Source organism: Miscanthus floridulus, chromosome 17, assembly GCF_019320115.1.
Source record: "Miscanthus floridulus cultivar M001 chromosome 17, ASM1932011v1, whole genome shotgun sequence".
NCBI lineage: Eukaryota > Viridiplantae > Streptophyta > Magnoliopsida > Poales > Poaceae > Miscanthus > Miscanthus floridulus.
Genome location: NC_089596.1, coordinates 4,117,614 through 4,139,480, shown reverse-complemented (window position 1 = coordinate 4,139,480; position 21,867 = coordinate 4,117,614). Strand labels below are relative to the sequence as shown.

The window sequence follows — 21,867 nt, the reverse complement described above, 5'->3', positions numbered from 1 at the left end:
GGGATTAAAAATCCAAAAGATACATGCATGTCCTAATGACTGTATCCTCTACCATGGCAATGAATACGAGAATTTGGATGAATGCCCGGTATGTAAAGCATCGCGGTATAAGATCAGGCGCGATGATCCTGGTGACGTCGAGGGTGAACAACGTCCTAGAAAGAAAATCCCTGCCAAGGTTATGTGGTATGCTCCTATAATACCATGCTTAAAATGTTTGTTCAGAAATAAAGACCACGCAAAGTTATTGCGGTGGTATAAAGAAGACCGTAAGGTAGACAATATGCTGAGACACCCAGCTGATGGGTCCTAGTGGAGAGCGATAGATAGAGAATTTTCAGAGTTTGCAAATGAGGCTAGAAACTTAAGGTTCGCCTTAAGTACAGATGGTATGAATCCTTTTGGACAGCAGAGCACTAGTCATAGCACTTGGCCAGTTACTCTATGTATCTACAACCTTCCTCCATGGTTATGCATGAAGCGGAAGTTCATTATGATGCCGATCCTCATCCAAGGTCCGAGGCAACCTGGCAACGATATTGATGTATATCTGAAGCCATTAGTTGAAGAACTTCTAGTTTTATGGAACAAACCAGGTGTACGTGTCTGGGATGAGTACAAACAAGAACACTTTGACCTACGAGCAATGTTGTTCGTAACCATCAATGATTGGCCTGCTTTAAGTAATCTTTCAGGTCAGACAAACAAAGGATATAATGCATGCACACATTGTTTTGATGACCTTGACAGTATATATTTGAAAAGATGTCGAAAGGTCATGTACCTTGGCCATCGTCGATTCCTTCCTTTGAATCACCAAGTAAGAAAGAAAGGGAAGCATTTTAAAGGTAAGCCAGACCACCGGAAGAAGCCTCATAACCGAACCGGGGAAGATGTACTCGCAATGGTCAAGGATGTGAAAGTAGTATTTGGAAAGGGACAAGGCAGTGAATCTGTTCCCAAAGATGCTAATGGACATGCACCCATGTGGAAGAAGAAGTCCATCTTTTGGGAGCTACCCTATTGGCAAGTCCTAGAGGTCCGCAACGCAATCGACATGATGCACCTGACAAAGAATCTTTGTGTGAACCTGTTAGGATTCAAGGGTGTGTACGGGAAGCCAAAGGATTCACTTGAAGCACGCCAGGACTTGCAGTGCATGAAAGAACGAGACAACCTTCATCCAGAGAAGACAGGTGATGGACGTCATTACTTAAGTCCTGCTAGCTACACGCTTAGCAAAGAAGAGAGGGACAGCATGTTCGAATGTCTAAGCAGCATCAAGGTCCCATCGGGATTCTCCTCCAATATAAAGGGTATAATAAATGTGCTAGATAAAAAATTCCTAAACTTAAAGTCCCACGACTGCCACGTGCTTATGACGCAATTGCTTCCAGTTGCTTTAAGAGGAATTCTACCTCCGCATGTACGTCTAGCCACAGTGAAGCTATGTGCATTTCTCAATGCAATTTCTCAGAAGGCAATCAATCCAGTGGAACTAGCTACTCTACAGAATGATGTGGTTCAATGTCTTGTCAGCTTTGAGTTGGTGTTCCCTCCATCCTTCTTTAATATCATGACACACATCCTAGTTCATTTGGTGAAGGAGATTAGTATTCTTGGACCTGTGTTCTTACATAACATGTTCCCCTTCGAGAGGTTTATGGGAGTCTTGAAGAAATATGTGAAAGTCCGTTCTAAGCCTGAAGGAAGCATCGCCCAGGGCTATGGAACAGAGGAGGTCATTGAGTTCTGTGTTGACTTTATTCCTGACATTGCCCCGATTGGCGTTCCCGAATCACGACATGAGGGGAGACTCAGTGGTAAAGGAACTTTAGGGAAGAAAACATATATCGGCATGGAAGACGATTATTTCAATAAAGCACACTACACAGTTCTTCAGAACTCGTCATTGGTGCATCCGTACATCGAGATACATAAGGAGTTCTTACGATCCAAGTTTCCAGGGAAGACTGAAGCTTGGATTAGGCGTCAGCACATGGAAAGTTTCAGTGGTTGGTTGCGAAAAGAATGTCAAGGCGATGACAATATTGATGAGCAACTGTATTTGTTGGCTAGGCAGCCATCGTGGCATATCCTCACGTACCAAGGGTACGAGATAAATGGGAATACATTTTACACAGTTGCCCAAGATAAAAGGAGCACCAATCAAAATAGTGGTGTTCGCATAGATGGCACAGATCCAAATGGGAATATACAAACATATTATGGCCGCATAGAAGAGATATGGGAACTAGACTACGCACCTAATTTTAAAGTCCCTTTGTTCCGGTGCCAATGGGTGAAGCTGACCGGAGGAGGGGTAACAGTCGACAAAGAGTATGGAATGACAACAGTGGACCTCAATAATATTGGATACAAAGAGGAACCATTCGTCCTTGCTGCCGATGTGAGTCAGGTGTTCTATGTGAAAGACATGTCTACAAAATCAAAGAGAGGAAAAAACGAAGACATCAACTCAATGATCAATGAGCCAAAGCGCCACATAATTCTTTCTGGGAAAATAAATATAGTAGGAATTGAAGACAAGTCAGACATGTCAGAAGATTACGAAAGAAATGTCCGAATTCCACCCTTCATAGTGAAGAAAGATCCAAGCATCATGTTAAATGATGAAGACACTCCATGGTTACGACAAGATCATAACCAAGGGTCATACGTCAAGAAGAAATTCACTGTTGTGCCCGCATGATACAACGATGCATGTTTAATATATTATGTTTTAGAGACGGATATTATGTAATATGTTTTCGGAACCCTAGATTGTCTAAAATTGAAAAGTTTTGAATACCAAGTTTGTTCATATCATCAATATCTACAATCCTTATATAGACCATTTTTTCATTTGAGAAAGCTTGAACAAAATGTAGTTCAATTTTCACAAGTGTGTGACATAGTTTTAGAAAGTCTATAAGAGATAAGGAAAATTGTGACTAGTGTTTGATAAAAATTTCTCAAATGGGAAAATGAGCTATGTAACAATTGTAGATCTTGCTGAGATGATCAAACTTGGTATTCAGAGTTTTTTCATCTGAGGTCATTTAGTGTCTCATTTGAGCAAGTTTGACCAAGTCAAATTTGGTCAAATGAAAAAACAACACTTTGACCCTAGTATTATAGACTCTCGAATTGAAAAGTTTTGAATACCAAGTTTGTTAAACTCAAAAAGATCTACAATTGTTGTTTTGGTCAACTTTCCATTTGAGAAAGTTTGGACGGTTCAAATTTGTGATTTTTAAATTTCGACGCCTACAAACTAGTTTTCGGAACCCTAGATTGTCTAAAATTGAAAAGTTTTGAATACCAAGTTTGTTCATATCATCAATATCTACAATCCTTATATAGACCATTTTTTCATTTGAGAAAGCTTGAACAAAATGTAGTTCAATTTTCACAAGTGTGTGACATAGTTTTAGAAAGTCTATAAGAGATAAGGAAAATTGTGACTAGTGTTTGATAAAAATTTCTCAAATGGAAAAATGAGCTATGTAACAATTGTAGATCTTGCTGAGATGATCAAACTTGGTATTCAGAGTTTTTTCATCTGAGGTCATTTAGTGTCTCATTTGAGCAAGTTTGACCAAGTCAAATTTGGTCAAATGAAAAAACAACACTTTGACCCTAGTATTATGGACTCTAAATGACTTCGAATTGAAAAGTTTTGAATACCAAGTTTGTTAAACTCAAAAAGATCTACAATTGTTGTTTTGGTCAACGTTCCATTTGAGAAAGTTTGGACGGTTCAAATTTGTGATTTTTAAATTTCAACGCCTACAAACTAGTTTTCGGAACCCTAGATTGTCTAAAATTGAAAAGTTTTGAATACCAAGTTTGTTCATATCATCAATATCTACAATCCTTATATAGACCATTTTTTCATTTGAGAAAGCTTGAACAAAATGTAGTTCAATTTTCACAAGTGTGTGACATAGTTTTAGAAAGTCTATAAGAGATAAGGAAAATTGTGACTAGTGTTTGATAAAAATTTCTCAAATGGGAAAATGAGCTATGTAACAATTGTAGATCTTGCTGAGATGATCAAACTTGGTATTTAGAGTTTTTTCATCTGAGGTCATTTAGTGTCTCATTTGAGCAAGTTTGACCAAGTCAAATTTGGTCAAATGAAAAAACAACACTTTGACCCTAGTATTATAGACTCTCGAATTGAAAAGTTTTGAATACCAAGTTTGTTAAACTCAAAAAGATCTACAATTGTTGTTTTGGTCAACTTTCCATTTGAGAAAGTTTTGAATACCAAGTTTGTTCATATCATCAATATCTACAATCCTTATATAGGCCATTTTTTCATTTGAAAAAGTTGTACAACAAAAAATACTATATTTTCTTTATTTTTATAGGTTTAACAAAAATTTCCTGTCAATTTTGGTCAAAAACCGAGAAAAAATTGAAACATTGACGTTACAATAATGTGATAATAAATTTCCTATCGAATAATATTAGTTTTATTAATTTTAAGTAACAAATATATTTTTGCATTAACAAAATACTTAGTATTAGTAACATTTATATTCTATATTCATAAAAGAAATTAAAAACTATAGGTTACAAAATTTTCCTATTTACAATAAATAATTAGTTAATCAATAGAATTTTTTAAAATAAATATTGCAAAGTATTGAAGTTGCTATGGAATTAATTGATTAACCTAGTATTAAACAAAATCAAAATCCCAGGTCTTTCCAATTACGCTGGCGGGTTGCCAAAATTTTCAGGCCTTCAGTCCCGGCCCAGACCAAGAACCGGGACTAAACGGTGAGCGGCAATTTCGGTGCCCGCCCAAAATACTTTTAGTCCCGGCTAGTAACACCAACCGGGACTAAAAACCCTTTAGTCCCGGCTTGTAAGGCGAGCCAGGACTAAAGGGTTGGGCCTTTAGTCTCGGCTGGTAATACCAGCCGGGACTAAAGGGTTTTTAGTCCCGGTTGGTGTTACCAGCCGGGACTAAAGGGTCCCGGCCTATATATATCGAACGGTTTCATCTTCTACCTTTCGATCTACACGTCGATCATCGCCGCCGCCACCGCCATCTTCGATCTCGCCTCCGTCGCCCCAGCCCCGCCCGGCCGTACGTCGAGCTCGTCTCTGCCGCGCCGCCGTCGTCTTCTACCCCCGCCCGGCCGCGCCATCCGCCCGGCCGCATCCCGTCTCTGCCCGCACCCGAGCCCCCTCCGTCGACCGCTTCCCGCGCGCCCGGCGGCCTCGTCGTCGAGCCCCACCGTCTCTGCCGTACGTCGTCCTCGCGCGAGGTGCTCAGCTCGGCCCCGCGCGTGGCCGGCCAGCACGCCCTGCCGGCCCGCGCCATCCGCCTCGATCCCCAGCCTGCTAGAGCTAGCTTGCTCTCGGCCGGCCAATATTAGATTAAAATGTTAGATTTAATTAGTAGTTTTTGATATATGTTAGATTTAAATGTATTAAAATTTAATTAGTACTTTATTTAGATAGTTTTTTTAGATAGTTTTTTATTATAGTATTTGATATATGTTAGATTAAAATGTATTAAAATTTAATTAGTACTTTATTTAGATAGTTTTTTTAGATAGTTTTTTATTATAGTTTTTGATATATGTTAGATTAAAATGTATTATCTATTACTAGTTTATCTAATTTCATGTTAGATTTATTTAATTGGATTTAGTAATTATATATTCTATCTCTCTCTATATATATATCTAGAGAGAGATTCTATATGTATACATATGGTACTTAATTAATTATTTCTATATGTATATATACATGTACTTATTTTCATGTGTTGAGAGAGAGAGAAAATTGTATCTAGAGAGACATTCTATGTGTTATCACATGCATATCTAGAGATATAGACATATGCACTTATTTCTATGTGTTGAGAGAGAGAGAAAATATATTGTATCATTCTATGTGTATATATATACATGTACTTATTTCCATGTTTTTGGATCGAAAGTGTTTTTGATTCGATTCCAAAGCCTATACCTTGTTATTGTTTATCCTTATGAAATATTATGTGTTATTATATTTAATTGGATTTAGTAATTCTATATGTGTTATCACATGTACTTATGTTATGTACCATAATAATTCTATCTATGTGTTATCTTGAAGATACAAATGGCTGCTCCGGATGATAACTTGAGTGATGACATAATGGCGGATATTATCAACGCCGGCACCAATGTGGATGTAGATGACACGAGTCAGTACTTTGCTGATTATGAGGATATCCTGAATATGCCGGTGGTTGAAGATCAACAAATTGTCGCGCAAGAAAATACTGGCGAGGTATATTCAATTATCTATCATCTCTTATAGATGCATGCGTACGTATATTTGTTGTTAATCATTGTGTTTCTACTCATGTAGCCGGTCTCTGGATCTACATCAACCACCGACAAAAGTAGGAAAGTCCGAGGGCCAAAAAAGCCATTAGAGGGCCGTTTCATAATATCAGAATTCGACACCGACACCGGCAAACCATTGGGACCACATGCTCAGACATATGTCAATCAATGTGGGTTCATTGTAAGGGATAGGATCCCAGTTAGTGCTCGTGAATGGAAGCAGAAGATATCCGCTCCTAATGTTAGTTTTGTATCTGATCGTGATAAGAACCTAGCTTGGAGAGATATCACTCAGCATTTCACATTACAAGCAGATGATGCTTTGAAGGAGCTAGTGAGGGATTGGACAATGAAGAAGATGGCAACATTGTTCTAGAGTTGGAAGAAGACATTGTATAAAAAGTTTATCTTGAAGAATGCTACGCCGAATTTCAATGCTAAGGCGTTTGTCAAGTTGGAGTCCCATTGGGATGCCTTCGTAGAATACAAGACATCTCAAGACAGTGAGGAACGTGTGATGAGGAATCGGCAGAATGCCCGACAGAAGCAATACCATCATCGCATGGGATCAGGTGGTTATAGGAGTGCTATTCCCAAGTGGCAGAACCTAGAAGCAGAGATTACTGCCAAGGGAATCATACCTGAAACAATAGAAAAGAACTGGCCTCAACGCGCGAAGAATTGGTTCTACGCTCATGGGGGAAGCCTAGACCCAGACACTGGCAAGCTAATTTTCGGCCAAAAAATTGAGAGAGCAACACAGAGACTAGCTCGTGCTAGGGAAGAAGCTGATAGTGGTGTTTTCAAGCCCAACAGAGAGAAGGATGAATTGACATATGCCCTAGAGAATCCCGAACACGGTGGTCGAACAAGAGGCTATGGGGCGGTTCCGTGGCTACACGCATTCCCAGCAGACAAGGATACCTACAGAAGCCGCCAGAGAAAGAAGGATGAGGAGGCAGAACGAATTCGTGCATTGGAGCAATTTGTTGATGAGTCACGACAAGCATTGCTTGAATCACGTGAACGAGAAAAATCTCTTGAGGTAAGAATGCAGGAGGAGATCAAGAGGCAAGTGCAGCTAGCAATGAGTCAAATGCAATCGCAATCAACGCCGGGAGTCACCATTAGCCCCGTTGGTCAGATGAAAAGCAGTTGTGCTTCTACGGAGCTGCCAGTTATTCAAGACGACGCTGGGTTGCGCTTCCCTGTTGATGACATTACCGAGCCTCTAACAAAATGTGAGCTGCACATTCCAGATGGTAATGCATCAATCATGGTGGCTGTCGGGGTTGTATCTCCAATAGACCGAACGAAGACACCAAGAATCCATGGGTCAGTTATTCAACCTAGATATGCTAGCATCTCGGTCGATAGAGTGCTCAAAGGTTACAGCAATGTTCCTCTTGACATTGAAGGCGGTGATGGGGAGAAGACACTAGGAGAAACAGAGAAGACATTTATTCAATGGCGCAAACGCTTCATCATCATTCCTGGGGCGCCACCGCTTCCCCTACCTCACCCTAGGTATGAATGAAAGTGAATGAAATATTATTTTCCATTAATTTTCTATTGGCTTCAAAAATAATTGACACACAAATTGTTTTTATAGCAGGGTCTCTCCCCAGCCTAGCCTAATCATTCATTCCCCATCTCATCACAGCGTCGCGGGGGGCGAGACGACTTCATCCCCACGGCGATCGCCAACTCCTACACCGGCCCCATCGCCTCTACAACGATCTCCAACTCCTACACCAGCCCCACCACCTCCACAACGATCTCCAACGTCTCCACGCCGGTCTCCACCAACACCGGCCTCATCGCCTCCACGCCGATCTCCAACACCGCCCCCACCCCCTCCACAGCGACGCACTACAAAGACGTCTAAGGTCCCGGCGGCAAAGAAGACCCCGAGAAAAAGAGTTATTTCTCAAGAAATACTTCCTAAAAAGACTGATGAGCAAATAGCAGCTGAAGAAGACAAAAAAGTAAAAGATTTTTTTATAGATATCAAAAACAAGAGTCAAGCAAAGCTTAAGGAGAAGCCGTACTTTTACATACCACGAGATGTGCTGAGGCAGAAGGTCGATGCTCACAAGAAAAAGATGATTGAACTTCGTAAGCCTTCACCACTATCAGACTATGACCGCTCCCTCGTGAAGTCACATGATGCAGATAAGAAAAGGAAAAGAGCATCAGGGAAGGATGTCCCACAGCTCGGACAATAGAAGCAACCAATGCAAAATCTTGTTGTTGCTAATAAATATGGTTCCAACATAGAAGTCTATCGACCAGACAACTCTGGAGAAGTGTCGGTTCAAGCCCTTAATGCTTTTTTTAAAGATACTGGTTTAACCTTGGATCAATTGACGGGCAAAGCTCCAATCCAGAACCTGGAAGTTGATACCTGGAAGACTTATAAATATGGCAAAAGTCTGTACAACCCTGCGGCTCTGAATGAATTGGGTACGCAAATGTACTTGCTCAACAAGTGGTACATGCAGGCGTGTGGCAGGGGTGAGCAGTGGATCTTTGTCAGATTTAGAGACCATCATTACTTCCGTGGCGATGACATCTTACATATTAGTTTCGAAGAATTGCATCAACTATTCCACTTGGACGCTCTGGACAAATCAATCATGAGCTCCTTTTGTTTGTAAGTGATTCTTACTTTTATTTAATAAACTCACTTCCATGCGTACGTGTATATAATTATCCTCACATGTAACTTATATTTATATATAGATTCCAAATGTCAGAGCTCCAAAGAATACAAGACACCAGTGTTGGCTTCATTGATCCTTATATCGTATTCAAAACCGATATTATTGTCAAGGACCACTGGGTATCTGAAGCACAGACGAATATCATGAAGTTCTTCGTGAAGCAGCACGACAAGACAACAATACTTTTCCCGTACAACTTTGAGTAAGTGTTAATAATAATGTAGTCTACACATTTTATGTAATATCAATACAACTTATATGCATGTACGTGTGTGTATAAACCAATGCAGGTTTCACTGGATACTCATTGTCATTGAGTTAAACTCAAGTCAGTTAGTAATCTTGGACTCATTGAGAAAAGAGCGAGCACAATACCAAGATATGATAGACATTATCCAGGGGTAATTTCGATCTCTCGCGCACAACTATTATTGAATAGACTTTGCCATAATTTATTAACGATCGTACATTATTGGTCGCACAGGGTTTGGAAAGAGTTTATTCGGCAGCACCGTAAGGATTGCAAGGCACCACTTAATGTAGTTGAAATACCAGTAAGTAGTACTATATATACTTCCCCACATGTTTAATTACTATATCGTACTTCAATTTACGTGTGAGATGCTGAGAATAATCTTCTTCTCGTATAGTGGTGTTTGCGGCAAGAACCAGGTAATAACTTGTGTGGATACTACGTTTGTGAATTTATCACTGCATACATAAGAAGAACTCCTGAAGATGTCCTCAGAGTATGTATATATCATTTTTTATTTATTTTTAAATGAATATATATATTTATATATATATATATATGTATTAATACTTTTCCTTTTATTTCAAATGCAAGACTAAATGGTTGAAACGAAGGGTCATGCAAAAAGACCATCTGAAAGCAATTCAAGAGTCAATAGCAGGATATCTTCTAGAAAAAGTGCTAAATCCCAACGGCGAGTTCTACTTTGATCTAAGGAACTAATGATGTAAATTAAATGTTTATTGATATCGTTATTCCCGGGACAACAAGATTATGAAAGTGTTGTATATATACATATATATCTATAATATATATAGTTTCATACTTTATTCGAATAATGCTTGAGATGAGAATTAGATGTATTTATATGCGTGCGTGTATTTATATTAGCAGCGTAGAATACGTACATAAAAACATATTATATATTAAACAAATATGTGTAACTGAACTGAAAACAAATTAAACAAAAAAAAAGAAAAAGAAAAGGAACCTTTAGTCCCGGTTGGTAACCCCAACCGGGACTAAAGGGTGAACCTTTAGTCCCGGTTGGGGTTACCAACCGGGACTAAAGGGTGCGCCAGGTTTGCTCGGCTGGAGGGCCTTTAGTCCCGGTTGGTAACACCAACCGGGACTAAAGGTCCCCCTTTAGTCCCGGCTTTATGACCCGGGACTGAAGGTTCCACCTTTAGTCCCGGGATCGTTGTCCCGGCGCGGTAACCGGGACTAAAGGCCGTTACCGCCCGGGACAACAAGTCCATTCTGTAGTAGTGAAGGCGAGCCCCCTCGCTATTTTATAAAATGTTAAAGCAATTTATAAAATTATATTTATAACACTACTGGAAACTCGAATTGCCCTGTGGGTGACCAATTTTTCTGTGCGATTTTTTGCTACACACAGAAAAATTCCAATTATTCTGTCGGTTCTAGAATATACCGACAGAAAAATACGAAAACTCACAGGATAATTGTAAGATTTTTCTGTGCGTGACAAAAGACACACAGAAAAAATATACACTCACAGAAAAATTAAAATTATTCTGTCAGTTTTTATAAAACTCACAGGAAAGAACTATACACGCAGGGGAAAAACACAATTATTCTGTCGGTTTTGTATTACACACAGATTAAAATTATGTATGCATAGAAAAAAAATAAGGTATGCACATGGATTTGGCTTTGGCGCCCGGTTTTCGGCATTGGCGCCCTATTTTCGACAATGGCGCCTTCCTTTTGGTATTGGCGCGGTATGAAATAGAAAAGAAAGTGAAAAAATAAAAAAACAAAAAACCCCCTAAACCTAATCCTCCAGCGGCAGTCAACCCCTCTCCCTATCCTAAACGCGCCGTGGCCCACACTCTCAAGACCCATCGCTCCTAGCTCTAGGTCCGCCGCCCCATCTCTGCTCCACATCCGTCGCTCGTCGCCCGCTGCCAGCCACCCAAGCTCCATGGACATTGCGCGCCACACTAGGTCCGTCGCCGCCCGCCGCCCCTAGATCTGCCTCCTACCGCACCAAGAGCTTCGTCGCCGGCCACCGGCCCTCTAGGGCGCGGCCTCAGGCATGCCGTTGGTCATCTAGGCGTGGCCCCAAGGTCCGTCGCCGTGCGACGCGCCTCGACCATCCTCCAGGCCACTGTCGCGCGACGCGCCTCTCCTCCAAGCTGCCCATGACGATGGAGCCACCGTTCATGCCCACCGCCCTATGCTTTGCGCCTCCGTCTTGTCCGCCTTTGACCCCAGCCCCGCCGCGCTCGCTTTGGCTCCGCCTTGGCACCCAGGCATCCAGATCTACAGCTATGAGCATCCACAACACCAGGTATGCCTATCCCTTCTCTTCCCTTCCTTTTGTGTAAAACTTAGCACTGGAACCCTAATTTAAGCTATTTGGCTATCTATAGATCTAAACCCAAATGTGTGCTTGTATGAGCAAATTTTGATTTGGTCTTCCTGCAGGATGTGATTGAATTTTGTTAATAAATTTGTCTATGAATTTGGCCAAACTTAGAGAAGTTTGATACAAATGAGTTAACTTTGACATTGCCCTGTACTGTAGGTTTGTCTCAAGCATATCTGTTTCTAAATAGTTTATGGATCTTGAAGCCAATACTTCTTGATACAGATAAAGGACTTATGCTTAATTTACTCTAATTCTCTCACAAGTTCTTGCCTTATTATTCTTGATTCATATATGTCTCACAATTAAAGTACTACTTTTGACAAGCTGCATCACAAATCCACGACAATTGTCTCCAGGGAGTTTTATTCTTTAGGATATTACTATGTTATGATTTTATTCTTGTAACTGATATGCATCACAAATACATGAAATCAAGAAATCATTCTATGGAAAATCAAAATATTGTCTGTCATGTATTTTCCTTTTGCTCATAGTTATTAGCATTATTTGAAAATCAGGGAATGATTTTATGGATGTATCTCACGCCTTGTATGAAGCTAAGTCAGCTAGAGGTGGTGCTAGGTATGGAGACTCTTGCACCTTGCCTTCTTATTTTGCTTTTTGGTTGGCACCTAAGGACATCAAATTTGGATGATTTTGATAAAAAGTAAATGCAGCAGCTACTTATTTGTGAAATCATCATATGTTAGTCATACCAACGTATATATGATTCCATTCTCATTTGTATGTACAGGCAGGAAACTGTGAGGCTAAACGTAGTTAGTTTTTTGTGAGACTGCAACAACCATTGAATTCTAAAGGGTGAGTGAATCTTCCTTCAATTACCTTTTGCCATAAGGACTACTCTGAATTTTGGTGGCTATGTGATGCAATTCCCTGTTCTATTTTTCTGCAATGTGATGTGCTAAATGAAATTTTCATGCCCATTAGTGTCTTAGATAGGGTGGTGCCTTGCATATAACACTAAGTAGTAGTAGTAGTAGTGGTATCTATAAGTTTCTTATCCTACTATTTATTCTGTTTGTGACTTGAAATACATCATTATCATATGTCATATGCCTATAATTTTGTACACTTCATTGCAATCTTATGCCTATGAAGCCCGACACAGTTTTATCTTTGTGTAGCATTGGAAGTATTAGAGCTGAACTTGGAATACTTTTGTCCGAAGGAGTAGGTAAGCAACTTGCTGTTTCTTAGTAGATGGTATTCAGTGTAAATCAAACTTGCTTCATTTGATTTGTTACTTGTTTAGTACTTAGATTAGATTTCACATATTTAGAGATTGGAAGTTGCAACTCAAATGGCTGTTGGTCCTGTTAGATACTTGGATAGAGCACATATTTGGAGATTTACATTGTTTACGATGTTGCTGTTACTTGGATATAGCACAGATTATAGTGTAATATCTATCTAATATAACTGATGTTATTAATTTACATTTGTGGGTTCACAATCTTTTGGCAGGTAGCATGAAGGTTAAAGCAGTCTGTGATGTGTAATTCCCATAAGCAGCCATGCTTGTAGCAGAGGATGTTGACAAGATGAAAGGTACTGAGCTAGTGTTGACATTTCTTAGCATTGCTACTAAGAATGAAGTTTAATCCTAACCTCTAGCAACAACCCAGAAATGTTTATTGGTATTTATTAACGTGTCACTTGGTTGAAGTACTTAGCCACCTATTATAAACCTATATCTCCTAACTTTACTAGGTTGTCATCCCTAGTGATGACGCCAGAGATATGTGTTGGTACTACATAGTATCACTACTAGAATAACACTAAGCAGATCTTTATTAAAGTATGTGACTATATCAATCTATGAATAAAGAGTATCCACATGCGCACAGATAATATACCCTTGTAGCATTTTACCCGAGAGTATTCCAGGTATCGTTATTTATATTGTTACCACTGGGAAGGTCTAGCATGGACATGTATTGATAACTTATATTATTGAAGGAGAAGTAAACCATAACAAATACTCTACTCACAACAGGGATAAGTCATAAGATAAGATATGTATATATGATAAGTAATGATAATGATAAGTCACTCAGAGAACTCCTTTCTATGGCATTAGCATGGTTAGGTAGAATATTAGAGGAATAATTCCTAAGTCATTTTTAATTACAAGTCAAAGCATACATTTGATTATTAGTGCAATTACACCTAGTAATAATGGCTAAAATCATCATCATATCTACACATAAGGGATATTACTAAGGAAGATTGAGGGCAGAGCTCATTCTACCTTCGTAATCGGACCCTATGTGTGCCTATATTCGGGGAGTGGACTACAAAGGACTCAACGGGAGTATCACATCCACGATCTACCACATGACCCAGAATATAGGGTGTATCCATAGGTAAACAACGTATAAGCACCACGCTTACACAATGTCGACCAACCACCCATGGTATCTTGGATTGAGCACTATATGAACTTATGCATAAACATAATGATAAACTAGCTATACTAGGCATATAATCAAAGTAGACGATGAACATCATAATGAAGAACATGAATAAGATGAATATTGAGATTGTCATAACAATTGTAACTAGCATATAAAAATAATGGAGAAATAAAAGAGAGAGGGGTACAAAGTTTATACCGAACCACACCCTTGACAAGATCGAGAATCCTAGCTAGGCTCCTCGTCCATTTTTTTATCTTTTTTTTCTTTCTTTTTTTTATAAATAACTTTTGCATAGCCCCATGCTTCTTTCTGCAACAAAACTTTTGAGAGATAGCAACAAGAACTTGGAGCATTTATTTGATGGAAATCTTATCAAGAATATTTTTGGTGTTCACTCCCAATGTAGGAGTAAAACATTTTTGGGTGGATCTAAATGGAATGGCATGTTTTTGCGCCTACCCCCAGTGTAGGAGTAGTGCATATGTGGGTGGTGTGTACATGATCTTGATTTTAAGAGCATGATAAACCTCTCATAAGGATCAACAAAGCTTGACTAAACTCAATGCAAAACAAGCAGCATATATAGAGTGGAAGTTCTTTCTATTCTAAATATCATATATGGCTCTGGTAGGAATTCAAGCTTTGTCATACAGGAGCTCATCATGTAAGATTTTTATGTTTTTTAAAAGATAAATCTCTAGAACTTTAGTATCACTAGGAACAAGATAAATAGCAGCTCAGACCTTCTCATATCTTATCCGTCAATTGCCTTGACTTAGATCAAGCATATGCTACCCACGAGTTTCAAGTTCAGAGTAAATTCTTATATAAAATAGTTGTATCCAAAACTCGGGAGAATTCAAGGCTGAAAACTAGGTACTTGAAAGGAATTATGACAGAGCAACTAGTCATCATTTCCATTGTAAGAGATTATCCTTAGAGCTCATTTTATTTAACTCTTAAAAACTAGACACACTTTTTATTTTATTTTCGTAATTTAAGATCACACCTTAATATATATATAGCTAACATAAATTTTTATTTTGTTTTTGTTTGTTATGCATCTTTTTATGACTTTAGCAAATATATAGAAAACTCAAAGATAGTAAAACCAAAAATGGGAAAAATACTTAGCTAGATACATGGGGATGCTCCTCCCCCAAGCTGGATGTTGTTGTGGTCTTTCTTCAAATCTCTATCGTCCTTCTAGAAGTAGTTTTCCTTGTACAACGGGTGTAGCAGTGGCTCGGGAATATGTTCTTCGGATGGATGGCTTTACTCTTGATCATCCTGTAAAATATTCCAACAAGAACACCAAAACTCATGGCACAGATTAGGATAAGGGCTTAGCGGTTAGCCATTCAGAGATTTGTTGTCCTTGGAGTTTAGATAGATTTCCTAATTGACAAAGTCTTAGCAGGATGTCTATTTAATATATTTTTGGATTTTCTTATTTATATAATGCAGAAAGAAAATATGTATGCATGTTTTTTTTATTTTTATGCCACCTCGGTGAATATTCCTTTGGGCTTTTACACACCGAGAAAATTTTCACATGGGGCTTTAGGCTTTATGATGCAATGATATAATGCAATAATGGAACTTTTTATTTTTCTTTTCTAAATGCAATGCTAATGTAGAAAAAGTAAATATGCTAAAATGAAAAATAATTTATGCAATACTAAAAAGTAAATATGGATAACTACCGATGTTACCTCACGGTCAGGGTTCGGATTTTTAAGTCCTCCAGACAGAACACTTCTCCTATCTCGTTCATTCCTTGGATGCATCAATCAGTCCTGGGGATGGAGGCCCTGATGATTGCAGCTCTTGTGACTCTGGTGACAATGTTACCTTCTCTTTTCATACATTCTTGGTCTATGGACTTGACTTTGACGGAGCAGGTTCATCCTTTACAACTCCTTCAGGTTCCTTATCTTCCTTCCATTCATTCTTTGAAGATTGATTCTTTTGGTTTTAGGATGATCGATGTCTCCTCCTGGAATGGGACTTCTTCGACTGCTCATAAGTGGCATAACTATTAAAATAACAACGTACCTTTTCTCTAGGGAATTGGAAGTGGACTATATTAGGAACCCAACGGAGGCGCCATTCCCGCTGTTCACTAGAAGGAGGCCGGAGAGGCAGGAGAGCTAGTCGTGGGGGCCCTTGAGTCGATAGAACAAGCTGGAGGTCATCGAGGCAAAGCTCCAGAAGCTGGTGCAGCATGGCCTAGATGGTCTGCGGGTGTTCCACACCTTCTTCCACCATCAGATCACCCCGCTAGCGGAGAGGAGGCGGCCGATGTGGATCTATTTGGGCCCAACAGATCTCGACCGCGCGTCGCCAGAGGAGTTGGCGAAGGACGAGGTCTGGAGTTGGCTCGACCGGGTGCTGCAGCTGAGGGCCCAAGAGTCCCTCGATGGAAAGCCCGGACCCCTCCATGCCACGAAGCTATCCACTCTGGTATGCTCCCCTCTCCTTATTTCGTGTTTTCCCTTTTGCTCTCCTGTATTTTGACTGAGTCGCCCGCTTCGTAGGGACTTGCCGGTTACAAATCTCAGCCGCATCTCTTGAGGGTGCCGGAGGGCACGGCTCAGCAAGCTGCCCAGAAGGAGGTGGCAGATGCCAAGAAGAGAGTGAGAAGGCTTGGAGGAGGCACGAGAAGGAGAAGGAGATCGGCCGACGGGTGTGGGCTGGCAAAAATCGAAGCGACGTGGAGGCGGAGCTCGAGTCAGAGGAGCTCACAGAGATGGGTGGCGACGCGAGCACCTTCGAGGACGGCGGAGACCGGGGCATTGTTCCGACCTCGGTGGAGCATCTTTCGCCTACTGCCATGTCCGCCGGCGGTGGGCAGAATACGGATAGGCATGGTGACGTTCCTGAATCAAGGAAGCGTGCCACGAGCTCAAACGCCGCCGGTGAGCGAGAGGTGAACCGGGCGCATTCACCGCTCCCTTTGGAGGCATCGTTGGCGTCGCCCTCCCCTACTCTGAGTGTGGCGGGGCGCGCCAGCCGGTCAGAGGAGCGTGCCCGTACCCCCGTGTCTTCAGGGTCGGCGCGTGCACGCGAGCCACAACGGGGAGAAGCGAGCCTCTCGGTTTGGCCTGAGCCATTTGCGTACAGGCTATCGGTGTGGAACGAGCGCCGAGTCAGGCCGTGGTGTAGCTGTGTCCTCCTGTTCCATGCTCGGTGACTGTAGTGGTGAGCAGATAGAGCAGTTTGACTGGTATGCCCCCATTCCCATGGTGGGGAGAGAGGTCGCAAGTCGGTGTCGCGACACAGAGATCTCCGCCTATTGAACGGTGGTGGTTTCCGAACCACATCATAATGAAGAACATGAATAAGATGAATATTGAGATTGTCGTAACAATTGTAACTAGCATATAAAAATAATGGAGAAATAAAAGAGAGAGAGGTACAAAGTTTATACCGAACCACACTCTTGACAAGATCAAGAATCCAAGCGAAGTCCTGCTTGCCTCCATCTAGATCTATCCTAACTAGTTATGCTATGGAGGAGGAAGAGCTCTGAGGAGATTAGGGTTTCTGTCTTCTCAAAGGACTTGATGACTTATGATTCTTGGGGGAGGCAGGGGCTAGATTATATAGCCCTGAGAGTCCAACGTGAGCCCTTGGATTAAACCGACTTAAGCAATGGCCTAGATGCATCCTCAAAGGCGGTGGGAGACCGCCATACAAAGCTGGCTGACAAGTGGGACTAGGGGGTGGCCTCAGCTTTGGTGACATGGCTTCTGGACTCTTCTAGAGTCTTCCCATGTAGGTACCGCGGTGGAACTCTATATTTTCCTTTGACGATTATGTCCTCCTTGGTGGTTTTCTGATTTAACCCTGCTAGAAACACAGATTTACCAAAACTTGTGGAATTTATTAGTTTAAACCCCTAAACCTTCATTGGTGATTATATTTATGCCCTTATGCATGTTTAATTGATGGTTTAAGTTGGTTGTTAACTACCGTCAACAGCTAGCTAGAGTATGCAAGAATTGCTGATTTTTGGTTCTATACTGTAGAAAAAACGAACTTAGAAAAAGTGAGATATTAGAGGAACCACAAAGAAAACTAGCTGCATAGATGGTGTGCCTGACTATATGCCTTCCTATCATGTCATTTTTGCTCCATGATTACTCTTGTAGGCTTGTTGGCATAATCTTTTATGTCAAATTTCTTCATGTCATGCAGAAACTACTAGTAGTTAGTTTGAATTTGAATTTTGATGCGAGGTGTTATTCACTGTCTCCTTTGTTTTAAGTATATTTTAACCAACAACACAATGTTTTGTTTATAAAGCAGCTTGCCTTTATGCTATAGATGAATTTACTGCCTATATAAACTAAAGAAAGTTCCTCCTTTTGTAATTGACACGCTCCTTTTTATGTTTCATGTCAGGCTCTTGAGCAGGTTACTCTGGTGCTCTGAATTTTAAGTGGTGTATTCTGATAACTTTGGTTAGGAGAAGATGAGAGCAACAAGTGTGTTACCATAGCAAGTGTTCAATTACAAGAAAATGCAATCTTGTACTTTTAATTTTAGAAATAATACATTCTCATTCGTTTGAACCATTCTAAATTGAATAGGCCTAACTGATAGACTTATCTCTGTCTTTAGAAATTAATTTATTTGAGAAGTGAGGCATTTCTTTTACTTGCTAGCATAGTTATTGAAGGCAGGCTTACACCTTTGTAATATCTTTAATGTCATATGTTCTACTGTAGTTATGTTCTTCGATGAGGATGAATGACCAAAAATGTGATGGTGGTGTTTAGTTGCAAAACATGGATGTGGTGGTGGTTTCTTCTTTTGTAGTGTTGTGCTTTTGCACACTAACTAGTTAGGAGGCTCTAGCTTTGGTTTTATCTATATGGCTCAATGATGCATGCCGGTGGTCATTTTGGCTTAAACTTGAATTGCTGAGATGGTAATGGTTTTGAATGTATTGATGCCAGAACATTTGGACATCATCTATGTACCTATGAATGTGCTGAACATTTAGACACCTATGAATATATTTATTACGTTGTGATGTGTCATGAAATTACTGTATGGACAATATATATTTTAATATGTTGTTGCTACTGTTTCAAAATAAATTATTTTTTCTATGTGTTTAACTCTTTTTTCTGTGAGGATGGCTACACAGAAATTTACTTTTAATCTGGGCGAAAGAAATTTTTCTGTGAGTTCACCTAGACCGACAGAAAAATACACGTATTTTCTGTGCATTTATTTCTTTTTTTCTGTGTAGATATCCTCACAGAAAAATTATTTTTAATCTGGGCAAACGTAATTTTCCTGTGCGTGTCATTCTATTTTTGTGAAAATATTTTTCTATCGGTGTTTGTATTTTTCTGTGGATTTTTGCACACACAGAAGTATTCGAGTTTTCAGTAGTGTAAAATTGAAACATCTACATGGAACGGATATTATATATAGAGGGAGAGCGCCTCTAAAAAAAACCACTCTTTTATAATGTGATGATGATATACTACCTCCGTTTCAGAAAACTTAATGTTTTAATTTGGACTCAAAATTAGTCTGAAAAATCTGATTTTTTAACTTTTGGAACTAGATTAGTCCCATATAAGTTAGGGATTGTGGTCTGCACGCCTCCATGCATTCTTTTTAATTAGCAGTTGATTCCCTTAATTAGCATGACGAATCACTCTCAATAAATAGAGATACATGAGTAATTTTAGTTGAGAATTAGCCTGTGTAAAAAAATTTAAAACATAAGTTTTTTAGACAAAGGGAGAGTACATTTTAACTGCCTTTCTTAGAGGGATTATATATGTACTAGTTGTAAATTCTAACATTCCCTTTGTGAATTATGACTTGTTTTGGGCTACTAGGGCATTTTAGGCAAATTTAATTAATCTTATCATGAGGATCTTTGTCTACATACGTCTTACGGCAACACATATGCAAATTAATAGTACATGATTTAATTTGTTTATTGAAATGTCAGTTTTAATTAATTTGACTGCCGTCGAGTTTGTTTTAAGTTGTCAAGCACTACTAGATGCACATTTACATAAATACAAAAATGCGTGCTACTGGATTTGTGACTTTTGTCGCACACCGGTCGCATTTCATGCAAATGGTTATTAATCCTTTCAAATGCTGGTCATTTTATATCTGTTGTAACTCTTATATTTAAGGATGGATTCAGATTGGATCCACATGGAATCGAACACAGATAGCACTATTTACTACATTTTAATTCAAATTAAGATACGAATACGAATATTATCGGATACGAATGCAAAACGAATGTCTTGAATTCAGAAACACATTCGGATATCTATTAGATTTTGACGACGATAACATATATCTATTTGTCTGTCGATAGTTTTAGTAGAACAAAATTACTGTGTAAGTAGAGAATATAATTATATAACCACCATAGATAATGACAACTCATAAAATAACATATATAATAATTATTTTAACAATTAAATATATTAAGAATCAATAAAACTAAATAATATTTATGAATAAATTGTTTAAAATAAAACCTACTTGATGTACTTGTACTTTGTGAGGGCAAAACCATTGTTATGGTGGCTCATTTTTCTTTGATAACAGTGGTGGCTCATGTTGAATGCTTTGTATAAGTTGGTGGAACTTTTTTTTTGTTGCATCTATGCTTTGTGGAACACAACAAGAATTAGAATATGCAATATTGTGATATTTCCTCTCGGCTTCCAATCTTTTGGTGGTGTTGTCACGTCAGAGATAGTAGTTTCACTATCGGAGACGGCTTCTTTGCCGAGTGTCCTAGACTTTGCCGAGTGCTTTTTATCGGGCGCTTGGCCAAGAAGCTATTTGCCGAGTGCCAGGGAGAAAGCACTCGGCAAACAACTAGCACTCGGCAAATAGGTGGTTTGCCGAGTGCCGAGCACTCGGCAAACAATAACACTCGGCAAAGACCAGGTTTGCTGAGTGTCGGGCACTCGGCAAAACAGAACACTCGGCAAAGGGCCGCCGCCGCTAACGGCCGGCAGCCGCCATTAACCCTTTGCCGAGTGTCTTCTCCTGACACTCGGCAAAGCGGTGATTTGCCGAGTGCAATTTTTTTTGACACTCGGCAAACCATATTTTTTTCACTTTTGACCTCCAAACTTTTTCTGCAGTCCTCATATTAGAACATGGAGTACCAGGTATTGTATGAGGACTGCAGAAAAAGTTTGGAGGTCAAAAGTGAAAAAATATGGTTTACCGTGTGTCTGAGTTTGGCGCTCGGCAAATAGGTGGTTTGCCGAGTGCCAGGATGGCTGGCCCTCGGCAAAGAATTTATACCTCTCTTTGTCGAGTGTCAGGCTGGGTGGCACTCAACAAAGAATTTAAAAACCCTCTTTGCCGAGTGCTAGGCTAGGTGCACTCGGCAGAGAATTAAAAAAATTTTAAAAAATACTTTGCCGAGTGCCAGATCGGGGGCACTCGGCAAAGGGGGGATTTAACCCTGGCGGCCCAGCCGGCCCACGCACACCGCACACACGCACGCTGACTGCGCCAGCGCTGCCGCCGCCCCCGCCCGTGCCCACGCTAGCGCCGCCCGCGCCGCCCCTAGTGCCGCGCCATTGGAGGAGGAGAAAGAGAGGAGGAGGAGAGGAGGAGAGGAGGAAGGAGGAAGAGAAGGAGGAGGAAGGAGGAAAGAGGAAGA

The 21,867-nt window shown here is 40.2% G+C and overlaps 1 long non-coding RNA gene across 1 annotated transcript in view; it reads left to right on the top strand.

Moving 5' to 3' along the window:
* Window positions 1–21,867, top strand: part of LOC136517433 (uncharacterized) — a 156,123-nt gene that overhangs the window by 40,717 nt on the left and 93,539 nt on the right. The window lies entirely within an intron of this gene.